This window comes from Diceros bicornis, chromosome 35 (assembly GCF_020826845.1).
Source record: "Diceros bicornis minor isolate mBicDic1 chromosome 35, mDicBic1.mat.cur, whole genome shotgun sequence".
NCBI classification, from domain to species: Eukaryota; Metazoa; Chordata; class Mammalia; order Perissodactyla; family Rhinocerotidae; genus Diceros; species Diceros bicornis.
The window spans coordinates 34,419,137-34,441,107 of record NC_080774.1 but is presented as its reverse complement, the minus strand read 5'-3'; the positions used below and the strand labels follow the sequence as shown (position 1 = coordinate 34,441,107).

At 37.3% G+C, this 21,971-nt stretch overlaps 1 protein-coding gene across 13 annotated transcripts in view; it reads right to left on the bottom strand.

The window, feature by feature from the left end:
* LOC131398561 (ral guanine nucleotide dissociation stimulator-like) overlaps positions 1-21,971 on the bottom strand; it is a 257,569-nt gene that overhangs the window by 77,616 nt on the left and 157,982 nt on the right. For 6 of the 13 annotated variants that reach the window (XM_058532228.1, XM_058532229.1, XM_058532227.1 and 3 more), the window contains one exon: positions 20,305-20,426. The exons of 2 other annotated variants lie outside the window; for them this stretch is intronic. The gene's annotated coding sequence lies outside the window, so the exon portion shown is untranslated. Of the gene's footprint in view, positions 1-19,299; positions 19,348-20,009; positions 20,087-20,304; positions 20,427-20,454; positions 20,722-21,971 lie in introns of those variants that run through there. 5 more of the 13 variants (XR_009216924.1, XR_009216925.1, XR_009216923.1 and 2 more) reach the window with 5 other exon arrangements.

Below are 21,971 nucleotides of genomic sequence, written 5' to 3'. Positions count from 1 at the left end.
TAGAGACCCTTTGGTAACTTATTTACCACTTAGCACATATTCTGAGAGTCCCTTCTTTCTTGTAATCCCGTTTCAGACGTGAAAATATATTTTATTTTTGTGCACAATCTCCTTTATTTAAAATCTGGATGTCTCTTCCTATAGGATCATGTATTGCACCTGCAACCTTACTGTAAATTTGGAATGCCATTGGTTTGATCCAAAACCTTAGAATGTTTTAGAATTTAGAACCTGATGAATAGAGAATGTATAAGCTTCTGTGTAGGACTCATATTTTTCAGATGTCTAGAGGTATCCCAACTTGCCAGTAATGTGGCCTTAGATTTAGCAGAACTTGAAAATCTGAATATAGCAGAAAATGAATTACGTCTCTCATATTAACATTTACAAAATAAATGATCACAATGTTAACTTACCAATAAGCACTATCTATATTTTAGGCTCTGAAAGTATCTTGCTTACATAATAAACATGATAAAGTTTCAAAGATGAGCCAATTAACTTTTCAGCAAAAGCTTTACTTGAGTGTATCTTGGCTTCCTTTTTGATAGTTTTAGCCTTAATGTTACAATATTGTTTTCTTTTTCTGGGAATCAGATAATCTTGTTTTTGGTGAACATTTTAATTTTTAATGGCCACTTGTATTTCGTGATATGCAGGTGTTCAAACAATCTATAAGAACTAACCATTACTACCCACATATAGGATTATACAGGAATGGAGGAGTTTTGGCTGACTTGGTGTATATAATGGCAGACTCTACCACTTACAATAATTTAGGGATTTGAAGCAGTATTTTTAAATACAAATAATCTCAAAATCAGTAATATATAAAGTATATTACTTACTGTGTTAACTAATCAAAATAGTTAAATTTGTTATTTTTCCTCCATTTATAAGGATGCACCCATTATACAGATTCTGTACAAATTGCAAAGATCACTTTTTTCCTTTTCAAAATTTATTTATTTTAATTTTTATACTGAGAATCTTAGTGTTGGGTAAACTGCTGCACAATTACTGGAAATGTTGAGAGTCTTTTGGAAAAGTGTAGAAGTCGAAAGAGAATGTAAAGTACATTTCTCCAATGTCAAGTCCTTTGAGCCTCTGTCTAGTTGTACCTTGAAGAGATGGAAGATTAAGTACCAGCAAAGGACACAAGAGAACAGGCTGCCAACTTGAGAGCTTCCCACTGACCACAGAATGCCTGGCAGATGCTTGGAGATGTCGGGGGAAGAGGGAGAATCTCTCTCTGCCCTTTCCCTTAAGGTTCTTCTGGCTGGCCAAATAATCAACAAGACAGGTTAGCAGGAGAAAATAATACCAAGTTTAATAACATGTATACATGGGAGAAAGCAGGGACACTGCGTTTCTCAACACAATAGCAGAAATTCTCATCTTAAATACCATTTTCAGCCAATGACAAAGGAGGATGTTGGGGGTGGGGGAAGTCAGTTACAGGAGATTATCACTAAAGCACAGTAAACAAGAGTAAGGTTTATTATGTAGCTCAAGGTCTCACCTTCCACATTGATAAGTCACTAGAAATGAGCTCATCCCCCTCTCTTCCCAATACAGATAGGGAGATACCTTTACAAATGGAGACTTCCCTTGTAAATGATTGTCTGGCAACTCCTTGCAGGGCCATCCAAAGAATGTGGCCAGAGAGACAGGACTCCCGATAAGATGGGCTTGTTAGTGCCTTTTCTATTGTAACCTCTATCCTACATTATCTTTATAGCAGTCATGATAGATCTGTTCTAGGAAGGAGCCACCATGTCAAATTCTTTAGGCAGTTAGTGGGGGAGGTCAAATGTCCCTAGAGAAAACAACCAAGGTAAAGAGACAGATTTCAGGGTGGCCAAATCTTGATCTCCCACAGTCCCGCCTTTGAAACTAAAAGTTTCACAGTCCTTTTGAAACTTAAAGAAGTTTCATAGTCCAGAAGCTGTGTTGGTAGATTGTTTCATCTCACTGAACACATTTCTTAGTCCTGATAATAGATCAGTTCAATTAAGTTCATTTTGGAAGGTGGTGATGCAGGTGGGCTCTCAAGGTTACACCTATATTATGGAAGCAAGCAATCAAGTATTTAATAGAAGCATTTCCATGTAAACAAGGTTAATGGCTAGAGTAAGTTGTAAAGCAGTTTTTGAGTTCAGAGGACAGCCAGTGAAGAAGAATTTCAGATGTCAGCGTCAAAGCATCTTTTGCAGTTTAAAATGTCTCTGATGATGTCATCAAGTAATCTCTTAAGTTTGTATCAAGTCCATCAGCTTCAGTTTGAAGGCTTCAGGAAAAAGGGCAGGTTCAGTTTTTAGTGATTTCAAATGAAAATGATGGAAAAAATCAAAAACGTTAGTTTGGACATCTGTAGCCAGATATTTCAGGAGACTAGAATAAATCAGGATCCAGTCCAGTCAATAGATATAAAACAAAAACCTCAAAAGACAATTAACAAAACTAGGATCTAATATCCGCAAATGTATACTATAGTTTTTACTGAAACACAATTTTTTTCTCTAAAATCACCCTCATTTTTATCAAAGATAGCCAAATTAAAACTAACTAGTTTGCAAAATAAGTCTAGTTTCAATAGAGTTGGACCAATTATTTACATAAGTACAGCAAGAATAGCAATTGATCACATAGGCTCTTTTAAATCTGCTTTGCTGGATCTTTTTGTAAGGAATCTCACATTGAACTTCAAAAGCTTCTCGAGGCCAGGAAAGCCAAGCCAAGGATTTTGTCATCAGACTTTGCCTGCAATACCTACAGATTTGGGTGAATTCCTCTCTTCCAAGGTTCCCCCTAAATATTTCAAGGTTCCTTGTACCTGCCAGACAAGTGACATTCTTTACTTATCCTGGTAAGTGCTGCTTGAAACATAAGGTACCAGGCCAATATTTCCACGTGGCTTTATTCCATAAAGTCCACTCTTCATTCCTCAAAAGCTGTATGGTTATATCGCAAATATGATGTTCCAGTCACAACCTTGGTAATATAACAAGTGTTTCCAATTGTGTCCTGTTATAAGGAGAACAGATTCTTATTGAACTTATGCAAATAACCATATTGCCATGAAAACAACAATACTCACTTACTAAAAGTTTCCAAATCCTGGAGGGATCAGATAGAGAGAAAAAGATAAATATTTCCATTTTACTTACAAAAATATCATTTACCAAATTGTTATAAGTCATAGCTAGCTCAGGAGAAACAAGAAAAAGTTTTCCTTAAATCTGAAAAAACAAAACATTAAAAATTCAGCAATACTTCAAATGAAAAATCATAAAAATTATAAGCATCCTTATCAGTTTATTCAGTCCCGTGTAATCCATTCTTGATCTCAATCTTTTTGTTAGCAGCTTCATGAAGTTATCAGTCTCTCCATCAGATTTCTGTAATTTCTTACCAAGTTTAGTTTTATGATCAGAAAGTTTATCAGAAGCCTGTACTTCAGTGTAAATGTCAGAGTCCTTTCCATGAATTTTTCTGAAGTTGAAACATATTTTGCAAAAACATTAGAGCAAAGAAATGAGTCTGTAAACAACAAGACCTCAAAATGGCAACTGACAAAGAAATTTGGTTAATTTTGTGACATACAACACTTTAAAATAATAATAACCAGAATTATGACTGATAATCAGGACAGATCAGAATTTCAGTAATGTTATACAATTTTAAAACACCTATATCAATAACATTTGCCCACATAATACCACTTAAGAAGGTTTTATCTTCACTTGTCTGACAATGTTTTCTATGTAATTTAACATACTGAATAAGCCTAATAAGTTTAGTATCTTCCTCCTTATAGGAAGAGGGCAAATTTCTTTGAGAAGTTTTAGGGCCCTTTGAAAATTCTCAAAGAAAAAAAGACTTATATTAAGATATGAATTTTGGTGGAGCTTGTCAAAAATATAAACAATCAAAGCAAACAGAACATTAACAGTCCAAAAAGCCTTAATAGCGAGACCTCAGTCTTTTGAACGTAGGAAATTATTTTAACAGGTTTTTTTTTTTTTTTTTAGGTAGACTTACTCAAAGGTAAAGAAAAATCTTTTATAACCTCTTTATCAAGTTTAAGCAAATTATCTTTTTACGAGAAATTTCAATTTTGCACCAGCTTACTTCCGCTATTAAAACTCATTTACTTAATTAAATTCATTTCAATCTTAGCCAACTTGACCATACAAAAACTCCTTTTCCAGAATTCCTCTTCCACAAACCTTCTATAACTTTCTTTTTACATCTAGAATTTGTCCCATGTCTTTTTTTTCCCTTCTAGTACTTGAGGACAAATTAGTCTTTCTTAACCAAACAAAATATTTCCATTCTTTGCACCTTCTTTATACATCTTACTTTCCTTGTACACAGACATATTTTTCTTAATATTTAGTAGCTTCAATCACATATATTAATTAGAAATTTTAACCTTTAGAAACCTTAATTTGTAAGTAAAAACTAAACAATTATAAACTTTTTTTTACATTAGTATCTTGTGGCTTGGAAAATTTATAAACACTTCATAACTTCTAGAAACATGTTACTTTATAGTACAATCTTTTAATAAAACACATGTTTACCAATAGACCCAAAACACCTTTTAGTTTTCCTGTAATGAAAAGCCAAAAGTAGACAAACGTACATTTAGCAATCAATGTCTAATATCTTATCTTATTTGGAAATGATGATACTCAGAGAATTTTTTAGCATAAATTTTAGCAAAACTCTAAAAGTCACCAAAAAGAGTTTGGAAGCTGTAACCACCATAACACATAATTATTGTTATAGTTCATCCAACATTTATCTTTTTCACAACTATTTACTTGTTCCCAATAATTATTTAGATTGCCTATAAGACTTCATAAGACTTCAGATAAAATTAGCCATCATTTAAATTACTATTTTTGTTAACCAGTTCTGTAATAGAAATAACATCAGTTTTTTCCTACAAAATTTCATGTAAATTTTATCACCTCTTATACCTTTAAACATAGTTATCATTAAGATTTTTATCAATAGTTCTTGGTCTTCTAATTTTGGACAATGGAAGCATTCCCAGTCAGACATTTTAAAACATACTCAGGCAAAGTTGATGTAACCTCTATATAAAATTAGCTCAAACATTCCAACCTTTATAATCTTATCAACACTTACACTTTTACATGTTCTCAATTCAATTGTAACCTGAGTCAAGGTCTTAAGGCTAGTCAAATTTTTCCCTTCCTATTTTTTTGGCCTTTTCTCAGGTACCAAATAACTAATTATGTGAGAGCTCTCAAAACAATTTTTTTTTCCCTCAATTTAGAAGTTTTTCCAATTCAAAGGATCCGTCGTCTGGCCATTGACGAGTAGGATCTTCATTTGTATATTTATTCCAATAGTGACTCGAACCAATAAGCCTTTTTAAGGAAAGACCCAGAGGTAACTTTCCACTCTTAGAATAAATCTACCATGGATGTAAGAGGCGTCCCTGGTGAGGGCGCAGATGATGTAGCCCCCGTGATCCACAGAATTCACTCCCAAAGATATTCAGAGAAAGTAAAGACCTTCGTTGCACAGGCGGTAAGGATGGTGTCTCCGTTCTCCCACAATAGTGTGGGACGCCTCCAGTCACAGACCCGCTAATCTGTGACACCAGGCAGGTGATACTGGAATGGGATTTTTCCAGCACTAACAAGCAACGAAGGTAAAGACAACAAAAGCCCTTATGGACTGGGCCCTTTATGACAAATTCCCCTGAGAGCTTGGCACAGCCGGACAAAGAGACAGTTCGGAACCCCAGTCTACTCTACTGGCCACCGAGGTGCACCCCGGTAAATGCACCTTCCGTATGGTGGAGACCAAGGAGAAGATTCTCACTGGTCACAAAGCCAAGTTTTCTCAGGACACAGAACAAGACAGAGATTACTCTGGGAGGAAAAGGGATCAAGATCAAAACCAAGAGTACTCTACCAAATTTAAACCAAGAGTCACTAAAAGCCCAAGAAACTAGTTTCCCAAATATTTTCTCCTGCCAATCTAAATTTAGAAAGAGAAAAAATTCTCACCATTTCCTTCCGCTGGACTCCGCAGATAGAGATTCCGGGAGGCTGACGCGGTAAGAAGTCTTACCTTTTGCCGGCTTTCGTCAGGCGTTCCCGTATCTCATCATCTGCAGTAGTCCAGGGAGAAGGCAGGTCTTCCAGCCAGAGAAGGCAACTTGCCAGCCAGTGTGGCTCCTGGCGACTACGCCAAAACTGTCGGGGGAAGAGGGAGAATCTCCCTCTGCCCTTTCCCTTAAGGTTCTTCTAGCTGGCCAAATAATCAACAAGACAGGTTAGCAGAAGAAAATAATACCAAGTTTAATAACATGTATACATGGGAGAAAGCAGGGATACTGCGTTTCTCAACACAATAGCAGAAATTCTCGTCTTAAATACCATTTTCAGCCAATGACAAAGGAGGATTTTGGGGGTGGGGGGAGTCAGTTACAGGAAATTACCACTAAAGCACAGTAAACAAGAGTAAGGTTTATTATGTAGCCCAAGGCCTCACCTTCCACATTGATAAGTCACTAGAAATGAGCTCATCCCCCTCTCTTCCCAATACAGATAGGGAGATACCTTTACAAATGGAGACTTCCCTTGTAAATGATTGTCTGGCAACTCCTTGCAGGGCCATCCAAAGAATGTGGCCAGAGAGACAGGACTCCCGATAAGATGGGCTTGTTGGTGCCTTTTCTATTGTAACCTCTATCCTACATTATCTTTATAGCAGTCATGATAGATCTGTTCTAGGAAGGAGCCACCATGTCAAATTCTTTAGGCAGTTAGTGGGGGAGGTCAAATGTCCCTAGAGAAAACAACCAAGGTAAAGAGACAGATTTCAGGGTGGCCAAATCTTGATCTCCCACAGAGATTAAATCTGGGCTTTGTCTATGGGTGGACCCTGAAAGATGGATTTTGCTTAAATGACCAGAGAATACACAACCATTTTTCTTGATAATAAGTAATACTTATCATGTAAATTTCTTCATAAATCTCTGAATAAAATAAAAATATATAACCCATATAGATATAAACTCTTACTGACAAGCCCCACAGCCTTCTCTAGAGAGCCCAACAGAAAATGTCTCAGCTGACTGTGAATTGGTCTTCTCTAAAAGCCAGCCAGCCCTTCACTGATAGCCCTGGATAAGGAAGGGCAGATAAAATTCTTTGAAGATGTTTAGCTGAATTCAGAAGCAAAAATCCTACCTCCAGTTGGCTCCTCTGTGAGAATGGATGGCCAGCCTTATTTCACAGGCTGGGCAGCTGAGGTTTCAGATGAGCTTATTTGCCCTGTTCCCCGGGGATGCAAAAGGAGGAATGTGACATTCATTCAGGGCTGAGATTTTGCAGGTAAAGATAGGGTTGTCGGGATAGAGGGAGAATCTCCCTCTGCCCTTTTCCTTAAGGTTTTTATGGCTGGCCAAATAATTAACAAGACAGGTTAGAAGGAGAAAATAATACCAAGTTTAATAACATGTATGCATGGGAGAAAGCAAGGACACTGCGTTTCTCAACACAATAGCAGAATTCTCATCTTAAATATCATGTTCAGCCAATGACAAAGGAAGATGTTGGGGGTGGGGGGAGTCAGTTACAGGAGATTACCACTAAAGCACAGTAAACAAGAGTGAGGTTATTATGCAGATTTAAGGCCTCACCTTTTACATTGATAAGTTTCTAGAAATGAGGTCATTCCCCCTCTTCCCAATTCAGAGAGGCAGATACCTTTACAAATGGAGATTTCCCTTATAAATGTAAATGTCTGTCTGGCAACTCATTGCAGGGCCATCCAAAGAATATGGTCAGAGACAGAACTTCTGATAAGAGGAGCTTGTTGGTGTCTTTTCTATTGTAACATCTATTGTACATTATATTTACAGCCATCATGATAATAACTCCTTCCTGAAACAGATGTTTTGTTTTAAATTCTTTAGGCAGTTAGTGGGGGAGGTCAAATGTCCTCAGAGAAAACAACCAAGGTAAAGAGATAGATTTCAGTGTGGCCAAATCTTGATCTTCCACAGGGTCATAGAAGGGAATAAAGATTTCAGCAATTTGGTTTTTTGTTCTCCACAGTAGAAGTAATTTAAGAAGATAGTCTCTCACTCCAACTTCTCTTCCCTGTTTTCTATCTCTAATATGTCTGTAAAAATTCTCTCTACAAAAATTTCAGTCTTTTTTCTTTGCAGTCTATTATCATCTTTACGAATTCTTTGACTTCACCACCTTCTTGGCACCACAGCGCTAGCCATTGAGATATTATTATAGATTCAGTTTTAAAATTTCATCCTCTTATCTCTATTTTCTCTGCCATTTCTTAGTTTTAGTTCTTACTGTATCTTATGCTTGAAAACATTTCAAGCTTACAGAGTATATCAGTTCGTTATCTTCTCAACTTTTTATTATCTAAGTGCCCTCAAATATCACTTTTTTAAAAAAAGAAGTGAAATAGATAATAGAACAATATATTGTAATAAATTGACCACTTATAAAATTAAGTTCAACCTGCAATCCCTCCCCACTTAACAGCAACCATCTTTTATAACTCACCATGCTTTAGTTTGGGCAGGGTCAGTTTATCAATGATTTCTGGATGTTTTAAACCACATGAGACAAATACAGTGTAAGGTAAAATTGTTACTCTTGCAGAAGTTGTAGAATATCCTGATGGTTATGGAAGTTGGTGGCGGAGAACCTGAATCATATGAAAAGTAGTTGATTAATTAGCACCTGACAGAATTTGTTAATTTGGTACGGACAATAATAAGACGTAAATGTTGAAACGATAACTTTGCATATCAGAGTATTGTCAAAGGCCACTGGGGAAATTCATAATATTCTCAAATACCACAAAAAATGACCACTTTTTCATAAAAGATGTCATACATGATGGCACCATATACTTCTGTCAGAAAATTTGCAATGAAGGAAATTAAGACTTGAGTCATTTTAATTTCAACGATTTGTTTCTGCTTACTATTAGGTTAAAAAACCCTTTTAGAAATAAAGTGATAAGGGATGTACTTGCTTAATTTTTATTTTTTTTTTAAGAAAAAGTCCTTTTCACATTTTAAAAAAATATTTATTTGTATTTATTTTATGCTGAATTTATTTGTGCGCCCAAAGCCTTTTTTAAATTAACTACCACCAATTCTTTTCAAACTCTTTCAAAAAGTTGAAGAGGAGAGAATACTTCTAAAGTCATCCTATGGAGTTAGCACTACCTTGATATGAAAGCCAAAGACACTAAGAGAAAAGAAAACTACAAGTCAGTATCTTCGATGAATATTGATACAAAATTCCTCAATAAAATAATAACTAACCAGATTCAGCAGCATATTAAAAGGATTATACATCATTTTTAAGTGGGATTTATTTCTGGAATACAAGGATGTTTCAATATATGAAAATGAATCAATGTAATAAAGCACATTAACAGAATGAGGGAAAAAAACACAGGATCATCTCAATGGATGCAGAAAAAGACTTGACAAAACTAAACATGTTTTCATGTTAAAAACACTAGAAAACTCTCAGAGTAAAAGGAAGCTACTTCAACATAATAAAAGCCAGATATAGAAATACACAGAGAACATCGTATTCAAGGGAGAAAGACTGAAAGCTTTTCTTCTAAGATCAGGAAAAAGGCAAGAATGCCCACTGTCACCATTTCTATTCAACATGGTATTAGATGTTCTAGCCAAAGCAATTAGGCAAGAAAAAGAAAGCAATAGCATCCAAATTGGAAAGGAAGAAGTAATACTATATTTGTTTACAAGTAATATCTTATATGTTGAAACCCCTAAAAATTCCACAAAAAAATTTTTAGAACTGATAAATTCTGTAGAGTAGTGGAACACAAAATCAACATGAAAAAATTAGTTGTTCTTCTATACATTAATAATAAGTAATCTGAAAAAGAAATTTAAAAACTTTACATTTTTATTTACAATATCATCAAAAAGAGAAAAATACTTAAGAATCAACTTACTCAAGGAGGTAAATATTCCAATGATGTTTTTTGCACAAATAGAAAAATCTATCCTAAAATTCATATGGACTCTCAAGGACCCTAAATAGCCAAAAGAATGTAGAAAAAGAAGAACAATTTAGAGAAGTCACACTTCCTGATTTCAAAACTTACTACAAAGTAATCAAAACAGTGTGGTACTGGCATAAATACACACAATATACTAATGAAATAGTATAGAGAGCCCAGAAATAAACCTTTGCATATATGGTCAAATGATTTTTGACAAGAGTGCAAAGACCATTCATTGGAGAAAGGATAAGTTTTTCAACAAATAGTGATGGGAAAACTAGATGACCACATGCAAAAGAATGAGATTGGACCCTTACCTTACACCATATACAAAAATTAACTCAAAATGGATCAAAGATCTAATATTAGAGCTGAAGCTATAAAATCCTTAGAAGAAAACACAGGGTAAAAGCTGCATGTCATTGGGTCCAAATGCCATTGCCAACAATGATTTCTTTAATATGACACCAAAGACATAAGTAACAAAAAAAAACAACAAATTGGACTTCATCAAAACGCAAAAGTTTTGTGTATCACAAGATACTATTAACAAAGTAAAAAGGCAACCCACAGAATGGTTGAAAATATTTGCAAATCACATATCTGATAAGGGATTAATATCTAGAATATATAAAGAACTCCCACAACTCAACAATAAAAAAACAACCCAATTTAAAAATGCACAAAGGACTTGAATAGACATTTCTCCAAAGACATAAAATGGTCAGTAAACACGTGAAAAGATGCTCAACATCACTAAGTATCAGGAAAATGCAAAATAAAACCACATTGAGATACCTCTTCACACACATTAGAATAGTTTTACTATCACAAAATCAGAAAATAACAAGTGTTGGCAAGGATTTTGAAAAATTGGAACCCTTGTGCTTGGATGGTGAGAATATAAAACTGTGGAAAACAGTATGGCAGTTCCTACAAAAATGAAAAATAGAATTACCATATGATCTAGAAATTCTACCTATGGGTTCTGAAATAACAGAAAATACATTTATGGATCTCTGTCTCCAGTTCCTGGCACAGAGCTCCTAAAATCCTTGTAATTTCCTAAATGATAAGAACACTAGGAACATCTCTTGTTCTAATATTTGTCTTTGACCCCATCCCTGACACAGAGCTCCTAAAACCCTTGTAATTTCCTAAGTGATAAGAACACTAGGAGAATCATTTGTTCTATTGAGGCAACTCTGGGTGGGCTCCTGGATGGCTCCTGGATGGGGGCTGGTCACCAGAAAGACCAAGCCCCGATTAGAAGCTTGGAATTTTTAGTCCTATCCCTTATCCTCCAGAGAGGGGAGAGAGGCTAGAAACTGAGTTAATAATTGATCATGCCTACGTGAGAGAGCCTCCATAAAAATCCCAATAGAATGAGTTTCAGAGAGCTTCCAGATTGGCAATGACAAGGAGTGCTTGGAGAGTGGTGCACCTGGAGATTGCATGAAAGCTCTGTGCCCCTCCTCCATACCTTTCCCTCTGAACCACTTCCATCAGGCTGTTCTTGAGTTATATCTTTTTATAATAAACTGGTGATCTAGTAAATGTTTCTCTGAGTTTTGTGAGCCACTCTAGCAAATTAATCAAACCCAAGGAGGATGTTGTGGGACTCTCTGGTTTACAGTCACTCAGTCAGAAGTACAGGTAACAGCCTGGGCTTGTAACTGGCATCTGAAGTTGAGGTGAGGTTGGGTGGGTGTGCAGTCTTATAGGACTGAGCCCTTAAACTGTGGAATCTGATGTATCTCTGGGTTGACAGCATCAAATTGAGTTGAATTACCTGACAACCAGCTGGCATTCCAAGAATAGCTTGTTGGAGGTGTGGGGAACCCTCTCACACGTGAAAAAATGAATCTCAGAACACCACTTATGGGTATAAACCCAAAAGAACTGAACACATATATAAAGACATATACATACACCCGTGTTCTTAACAGCGTTATTCAAAATAAGCAGAAGCTGGAAGCAGGCCAGGTGTCCATAAACGGATAAGTTGACAAAAATTGTGGTGTAAAACACAGTGGAATACCATTCACCCTTAAAAAGGATGGAATTCTGACACATGCTATGACATGGATGAACCTTGAGGACTTTACGCTAAGTGAAGTAAAGCCAGACACAAAAGGAAAAATACTGTATGATTCCACTCATATAACGTACTTAGAGTAGTCAAATTCATAGGAATAGAAAGGAGAATGGTGGTTCCCAGGGGCAAGAGGGAGGGACAACAGGGAGTTGTTGCTTAATGGGCACAGAGTTTCAGCAGAAGGTGAAAATAGATCTGTGGATGGTTGGAGGTTATCACTACACAGTTATGTGAATGTACTGAATGTCACTGAACTGTACACTTAAAAATGGATAAAGTGGTTAATTTCATGTTATGCATGTTTTATGACCATTTAACAACATTAATTATTTTCAACAAATGAACAAACACTAGCTACATGCAATAACATGGATGAATATCACAACCATAATGCTGCATAAAAGAAATTATATTCAAAAGGCTATATATTTTATAATTCCATTTATATAAAAAGCAAAAAAGAAACAAAACCGAGGTCTAGCTTCCAGTAATAGTGGAGTAGCTTGTTGAACTAACACTGTCACAGATAACAATGATAAAATCTGCACGAAATATTATATATATTTATATAGAATCATGTATCTATATGTAATACACATACAATAAATGTGTATATGTATGTATGCATAAATCTCTTCCAAAGGCAAGCAGAACAGAGGGGGCGTCTTCCCTTGAATCATGGGAATTTTACCAGGATATATTTGCAAGCTTGAGTGTTTTACCTCAAAGCATTCCAAAATCTGTACATGGCCCAGACAGGGGAAAAACTATAGTATTACTTGTAATGTTAGAGGATGTATTTTGGGGCTGGCAGAGTAGCTGGAAAGTTGGGGGAGAAATTCTGGAAGGGAGGGAACCACAAAGAGGAAAATCTTAAAATATGTATGAAAGTCTGCCCCACACACACACCAAATTGGCAGATCTTTGAACAACACACATGCAGGGTAGGCCTCAGAGGGCCTAGTGTAAAAACAGCAGTTGGAAGATGAAAGAACTGAATGAGGATTTCAGCTATGCCCGTTGTAAAGGAGATAGGATTGGAGTTTCAGTCCAGCCAAGTTAACTCCCTGCTAGAAAAATAACAACACTCTTCAAAGGGATACAATAGAATCCAGAGTCTCTATAACTATCATCCATGGTTTCCAGTACATAATTTAAAAAATCATGAGATTTGAAGAAATAGGAAAATATAATCCATATACGACCAAAAGTGGGCAGTAGAAACTATTCCCAAGGTGTTGCAATTAGCAGACAAGGATGAGAAAGCAGCTTTTATATAGATGATCATGGCGGTAAAGAAAAATATTCTCATAATGAATGAACAGATATAGAAACTCAGCAGAGAAATGGAAATTACAAAAAAGAACCAAATAGGAAGGTGAAATACAGAAAATATTTTTGAGTTTACCGGTAGATTAGAAACATTAGAAGAAACATGAAGATAGAGCAATAGAAATGATCCAGTCTGAAGAAAAGAACATAAAAGTTTTGAGAAAAATGAAGAGTGCCTTAAGACCTGAGAGATGAGTGAGTCCTCATCAGAGAGGGGAGAGACAAAAAATTAAATGAAGCAGAAAGGAAAATCAATGAGTAATAGCATAAAACTTCCAAAATTTCGTGAAAAATCTAAAATTTTAGATCCAAGAAAGTCAGGAAACCCACAAAATAAAATACAAAATAAAACCATACCTAGGCACATGATAGTCAAGCTGCTAAAATCCAAAGATAAAAAGAAAATCTTGAAAGCAGTCAGGGAAATACACATATACAGGGGAAGACATTACATACAGGGAGAAATAATATGAATGATGGATGATATATTATCAAAAACAAAAGAGACAAATCAACAACAAAATGACATCTCTCAAGTGCAGAAAGAAAACCCAAAAGTAAACACAGGATCTGTATTTAGCAGAACTCACTTTCAAAAGGAAGCAGAAGCCACAATAAGGTACCACACACCTATTAGGTGGCTAAAATAAAAAATAAAATTGCAAATACCAAGTGCTGGTGAGGACTAGGAGCAACTAGAACTGGGAATGCAGCATGATAGTTGTATTCGGAAAACAGTTTAGCAGGTTCTTATAAAGTTAAACATACACTTATTATATGACTCAGATATCCCACTCCTAGAGATTTACTGAAGCAAATTGAAAACTAATGTTTAAACAAAAATCTTTGCATGAATCTTCATAGCCATTTTATTCATAATTGTGAAAAGCCAGCAACAAACTAAATGTCCTTCGTCAGGTGAATGGAAAAGAAACTGTGGTGCATCAGTACATTAGAATACTACTGGGCAATAAAAAGGATGAACTCTTGATTCACACAACAACATGGATGAATCTTGGATGCATATCTCTAAGTGAAGGAAGCCAGATTCAAAAGGCTATATAGTATATGATTCCATTTATATGACTTTCTAGAAAAGACAGCATTACAGAGATGGAAAATGATCAGTGGTTGCCAAGGGATGGAATGGGGGAAGGGGTTGACTACAAAAAGACAGTATGAGAGAATTTTGGGAGTGAAAGAAACAGCTCTATGTGGTACCGTGGACGTGGATACATGACCATAAAGTTGTCAAAACCCACAGAACTGTACACCACATAGAGTGAATTTTACTCTGCAAATTTTAAAAATCAATCAGGATGCTGGGGAACTCAGATGGAATGCAGTGACAAATGAACCTCACTGTATTACAAGCATGTGACATAACCACACAGAAGGGGTAGGGATGAAAGGTCCTGACCTAAATAACTTTGGAAGACAGTGTTTTGATGGGATACTGTAAAACTAAAGTACTGTACAGAAACACTGTACTCTAGGTGGTAAATTTGTTTTTCGTAAGGGTATGGATCAGCGATTCTGAAACTACTTGACACATTAGTAAATATATTGTAGCTAACTGGAGTTAAGTTTCTCACTGTTGGTGAAAGAAGTTACAAATAAACAAAAGGAGAATGCTGGAATAAACTCTGTGGTGCTGGATTGGAGTTGGAAGTATCAATATGAATCCATGTCTCTTTTAATATATCTATCCAGATAGATAGATAGATTGATAGATTGATATATCGATAGGTAGATGTGTATACCTGAGTTTATATTCATTCATACATTTCCAAGCTCTGCTGAGAGGGTCTAGAAGCAGTGACACCCTAGTATCAATGGGCACACCTAGCTCCCAGATTTTGGTTTCTAAATATCATTCTCCAATAAAAAGAACCAGGTTTTCTTGGAGAAATGGCTAATTCTAGATCTGGGGAGGGGAAATAAAATATGAGCCTGGAGCTTCTTGTATTGCCAGAAAGTAGGAAAGTGCTTTCAAAAAAAACACAGAAAATGAGGAGATGTGTCAAAAGGAATCAATCTTAAAGACTTCCCAATGGCTCAAGCTGGAAAACTGGGAGCAACAAAATAAATAATGGTAGCATTGGATTATTACCCAGAGAATAAAATAAATATCCATGAGTCTATACTGATATAAAGAAGATTAAATAAGAAAGTAAGAAAGAAAAAGGGGGGGTGGGAAGAATGAGAGAAAAAGAGAAAGACAGGTAGAAGGCAGGGAGAGGGAGGGGGGCAATATTCCTCACAGAATTCCAAATAATAAACGCTGCTGGATAGCATGAAATAGCAAATCGCCACTAGAACACCACAGTAATAATTACTGTAGGCAAGACTGACTGATGAATGCAAAAACTGTGAGTGAAACTTAGAGAAGAAACAGTACATTTGCAGATCCTCAAAACATTTCCCTCCCAATACTAAACATTTTTCTCTTAACTTCTTTAAAAGACCTATGACTATTTAAAGAAAAATCATAACACTGTATTGTGGGATTTATAATATGGGTAGATGTAAAATTTATGACAACATAACACAAAGGACAGACAGAGATAAATGGAACTGTTCTGTAGCAAGTCTTCCATATTTTACATTGCTTAAACTGGTGCACTATTAAGTCTAGGACAGCTGTGATATGTTAAAGATGCATATTGTAATCTGGATCAACCACTAAAAACTGCAAAGCTGTGTCACTTAAATGTTAATAAAGGAATTAAACAGCATACAAAAAGTGTTTGTACAAGAATGTTCACAGGAGATGACCTGCACGTCCCCAGGAGGAAGACGAGCCCACTTTGGGGCATCCACAGAGCAGAACGCCCTCAGCCGTGCTGAGGAGCAAATGCTGACACACACGTGCTGGGTGAGTCTCATCTACCTCGTGCCGAGGGATGCAAGCTAGACAGAAAACAATACACGTGGTCTGATTTCTGCCAAGATGAACCTATGGTGAAAAAACCAGAACAGTGGTTGCCTCGGGGGAAGGAAAAAATTGCCTGGGATGGAACAGGAAAGAGTTTTCTGGGGGTGATGGCAATACTTTATTCTTAAAGGGGTGAAGGTTATATGGGCATGTTTATTTGCCAAAACTGTACGATTGAGATTTGTGCCTTTCAGTGTGTGTACATCTTACCCCCCAACACATACAAAAAGGACTAAAAGAATAATACAGTGAGGTGAGAATGGGATGGAGTCTGGATAAAACATAAAAGGCAGATGATTAGTAGTTGTTGAAGTTGGGTGACGGGCCTACTATGCTATTTTCTTTATTTTGTATATTGTTTAAATTGTCCTGTAATAAAACACTTGTATAAGAAGACAAACTCGATATACAGTGTTTGCTGGTAAGGTATTGGTTACCTTTGGGGAGGAAGGAGGGAGAAAGGGATTGTTGGGGCCTGAATGAAGCTGGTGCTAGTTCTTGGTCACACAAGTGTGTTCACTTTGTAATAATTCTTTGAGGTTTACACGGATGACGTCTGCATATATTTCTGTATGCATGTTATACATCAATAAACACTTTAAATCCTGCATATTTGCACAAAGATACTAACTCAATATCTGAGAACAACAGCAGTGTTTTGTTTTAAAGTGGAACACGTTCACTCATGACATCATCAGATGGATTTTAATACTCCCAAGTATCTATTAATGCCCTCACCCTTCCTTGGCATCCTAGGTCTTTCCATTTTTGCCTCAATTTGGCAAGTGGCATGGCTTTGAATTTTTATGATGCAATCTTTTTCCATCGACGTCCACCCCCACAATGATGCTCACCAAGGGCTTGACATCTAGCACAGTGCAGTGTTCACAGCATGCACTCAAGACCTGTGGGACTGGGTTGAATGAGGAAGAAAACGAGGAGCAATGATGTTCATAACTTATGTGTAGGTGCCATAACGTGACTTAGGAAATTGGTAGGATTTTTCAATAGATTTGCTATGTCTTCTAATTTTTCCTATTTAAAACAATGGGAAGTAGAGTCTCAGAGTTCTTTCTCAGAGAAAGTCTGACATTTCAGGCACAGATTACTGACAACTATTAATGGTATATGACTTTCCCACCTCATCTTAGTTTTAAGTTTTTAATTCCTTAACTTGGAAATGACCTAACTTATCTTCTTCCAAATCTTGTAGTAATACTGATGCTCCAGAAAGTTGGGCCATGGATATTCTGCTATTGTGTGTCCTCCTTGCAAAGAAGTGGAGCTGCACATCCACCAGTCTAGAAGGGTGTGGTGCTGTAGTATTTGGAGTCAATCAGAGAAGCTAAATGGAAAAACGACTCAAGAGAATTATCGCTATAACCCCCAAGAGCAACAAATTATTTTGCTTAATTATTTTGTGATTCTGAGGGTATATTTAAAAAGAGATATTAAAACTGGTTCCCAAGGAGCCAGCCCTATAGTAGAGCAGAAATTGCATATTACCTTCCTACACAAACTTCCCTGACATTGTGCGAAGGAACAACGGGAAGTTTCAGTGCTGTTGCCTGTGTTAATGAGGCCAAGGAAGTCCAGTGAACAAGGCCTGTGTGCAGCGTCGGAGAAGGGGCTTGCGTGTGGTCCCCTGAAGCGGCTTAGGAGTCACTTACCAGTGCACCTAAGTTTCCCATCTGTATATGCAGGAATTGGGGCTGTCCACTGTGATGTTTTCTCCTTTTTATGACATGGCTCACAGCAGTCCTTCTAAGATGCCTGACCAAGGTATAGGCCCTTCAGGCAGGCGGGGTCCAAAGGGAGGATCTGTGCAACGACCCTGACCATGGAGTCCAAAGGGAGGATCATGGCAGCCTGGAGGGATGGAGGGGATAGTAGGACAAGTGGCCTTGAAAAGGCAAATTCCAGGATCCCAGTCACCCGGTATTTCCATTTTAGATATTGAATTTACATTTCAAATACTGGCCAGGGAGCTTCCACCAGGGCTGCAAGCATTCTCAGCAACAGCCAGGCTGGTGAGCCCCACCCCTACCTGAGTCCCGGCCTCAAGGGATGCAGCCCAACCACGCTGCGCATACTCCAGGCGTTGGGCAGGGCATGGAGAGTGGGCGTGGTAGAGAGAAGAGGCATGATAGAGGGTGGGGTGGACAAGGAGAGGAGTGGGGCCCAGGGGTGGAGGGACAAGGAGGGAGTTGGGGCCCCTAGCTGTGCATGCTGGGAGCTTTTGTCTCTCAACCGCTCCAGGCTGGGAGCTTGCAGGACTACAGGACTACAACTCCCCGGATGCTCTGGGCACGGCTTTGTTAATAATGTGGACACTGGCTGTCACAGGCACTTTTATGTATCTTCCCCAACAGGTCTGTGAAGTAGGCCTGTGATCCTCATTTTACAGGGGGGGACACTGAGGCTCAGAGAGGTCGAGTAGCTCCCTTCACGCAGTTTCTTGGTACATTTTGAGTCTCCTCCTGGAACTCCACCTCTCAGGTGTGTGCACTTAGCTGGTGTTCCACTTTGTCCCTCTCTACCAGCCTCCCCAAAGGCACATGCTCCATCCTGAGTCCATTGTCTGCTTGATGGCAGTCACCCTGCACAAACAGGCCCTGGGCGGGGAATGGACTAGTGGGGCGTAGTCCTCCAGCTTACCCTGAGCATGTTCTAGGTTTATTGTGAGAGATGGATCAGTGGAAGATACTGACCGTCACTCACCTGGAAGGTTTGTTACGTAGAAATACTCCACTGACTTTTTGCAGGTGTCATGTCTTCTTTGTCTTCATTGCTCCTCTGGGCTTTCTCCTACAGTCTGTGCTGTGCAGTAACATACGTTACAGAGACTGGTGAACATAATACTGTTGTCCTGCACCAAATGGTCACATCAGTCATTTTTCTAATTATGAAAGAAATACATATTGTAAAAAAAGTCAAAGTACACAGATCTATATAAAGTGAAACCCACCCCTTTCATCCACTTCCCTGAAACTCACTCCCCTACTCAGAAGCCATTATTGTTAACAGGGTGGGGTTTATTCTTCTGGAAATTTCCTATGAATTTATAAATACACATAAAGTTTTTTAACATAAATTATATAACTACATCGTTTTGCAATTTGCTGTTTCCGAAATCATATATCATAGACGTCTCCCCTTATCAGTGCACATCATTCTAACTTACCATTTTAGATGTTTTAGAGGTATTCCAAAGAACAGGAATACCATAATCTGTTTACTTCTTCTTTGATAGAAATGGGATTACATCCAGTTTCACTATTATACATAACGCTGCAGTAAAGATCCTTGTATAGAATTAATTACACTGTTATTCAACTGCTCAATTTGCTTTGTTTCCTTTTAGTCAGAGACTATGACGTAACATTTTCATGGTAATTATAGGGAAATTAATTTTATCATGGAATAAATACATTTATGGGAAACTGGACTTCAAGGTCATCCATCTCAATATTCTGGAGAAAAATCATGAAACTTAGAAGGTGTCCTCCATCACATTCTAACAAGTCATGTTAACAATTTAAAGTTGAATGTTTGACTAACCTCTACTGTCTGTCTTCCGAAGATGGATGACTTTTTCTTTTCTTGGAAACTTCTGACTCCAGGGGCTCTCAGTTTGGCTTCAGAGAGGATAAGATATTGATGTTGTATCTGTTTCTCTTCAGCTGTAGGTTGCATCTTCTAAAGATCATAGAATTTAACATGGTCCAATCGATATATATGATTTGAGTCAAAAATTCAAAGTAATGAACCTAAGAGAGGAATCTATAACTTGGGTTCTTAATAAAAAATTTCCTTTGATATCCCTAAGTTTCTGTGATTACTAGTAAAAACTCACCTATGGGTGAAGAGATGTAGTTCTTCTGGCAATGTCTGGCTTGAACATCCATAGTTAAGGCTGCCACACCCGTAGGTAGATTAGACTTGATCTTTTGATGACCTCTACCCTTGGTGTTTGACCTGGGAAAAATAAGAATTTAAAAAAGCTGTTGTTATTAGCACTCAATGCTAGAAATGCCCATTAAAGAGTGAGTTTGATTTGGTAAACCAAAGGGAGTATAAGCAGAACAAAGTCTTTAAAATCTCTAAAATTTCAAGAAATTCTAATTTTTTAAAATATAACTCTATTTTTGCCACAGTACAAACTGTGTATATATGAATGAAATATCCCTCTGTCCATTTCATAACTTGTTTCCATTGATTTGATGGATTTATCCTCTAATCCGGATTCCAAGTGTGAAAGAACATCTTGGTCCTTGAAAGAAAAGAAGCCATTGAAATTTGATTTTCTTTTAGCTTGGCATCCTACAGGTTTGAAGAATAAATTATCATGTAATGATACAATCATTCTGAAATCTAATTGTTAATTAGAGGGGTGTAAGGGATGATTGAATGGTGTTTCATCCCCATGGTCAGGGGTATGGGACACATGGACGTGTAAACATGATTTAGGAAGCTGCTTCAGCTCCGTGACATCCCTGCGAAGCACAGTGCAGGAGGATCTAGGCACATAGCTATCTGCCTCGATCTCCTGGGTTACATGTAGATCCAGGGGTCTTGAGAGTGGCTTCAGAGCAGCTAACTTTTATCTATTTCTCCCCTTCCTTCTCTCCAGCTTATCTCAAACAGTCTTGACTATTATATTTTAAAGTAAGACCAATTATAGTTATTTACATGAGTTTCTTGTTCATTATTGCAGAGTAATAATCAGGCATACCATTAAAGATCATTTAATTGACCTAATTAAATTTGTTGTACCTTATAATAGATTAGAACACTAAGTTTAGTTCAGAGTTTGATATTCACCAAATGTGTTAATCTGCTTACAACTGCCATGTGTCTCACTCTTCTTAGATGTGCATCTTTGGCCCATCACAAGATTTTAGTGAATGAAATCATCATAAATTAAGATAATGTACTGTCTTTTGGATGATAAGGAGGCATATGGGTCCATTTTGGAAATATGCCCATCTGTCTTTGCTCCCCATGGGAAGTTTCTGGTCACTAGGTCTCCAGGTGGCTTGCACAAGCCCTAGGTCTGTAATAGTTTGGTGCCTCTCCTTCTACTTGGGGTAGAAATAAAAGAGATCAGAGAGACTTATTAAAGTTTTGGTTGCATGAAGTCTTCGATGAAGAATATTCATACATATTGTTCTGGATAGCTCTCTGTTCCTAAGAGTACTAGTTACATTAAGGGCTTGTCAGGAACCGTGAAAGGTATGATATTTTACCTTACCTGCAAGCTAATAAGTCAGCTTACCATGGTCTTATAGATGCTGGCAAAAGAAACTAGACCCATGGGTCAGAGACAAAGGACTTAATGACACAACAATACTAGTGGCCAGAGTATCAACATTTGCACCAGTTCACTAAATCCCACTTCCTACAGGGTGATACACAGTGGGCCAGGTGACATGCAGAGGGTTGCAAGAACTCAGAGCTTAAGGAACTCAAATCTTTGATAATGGGCAGGAAGTCTGCTGACCTTTGCCCCAGGGAGGGGTG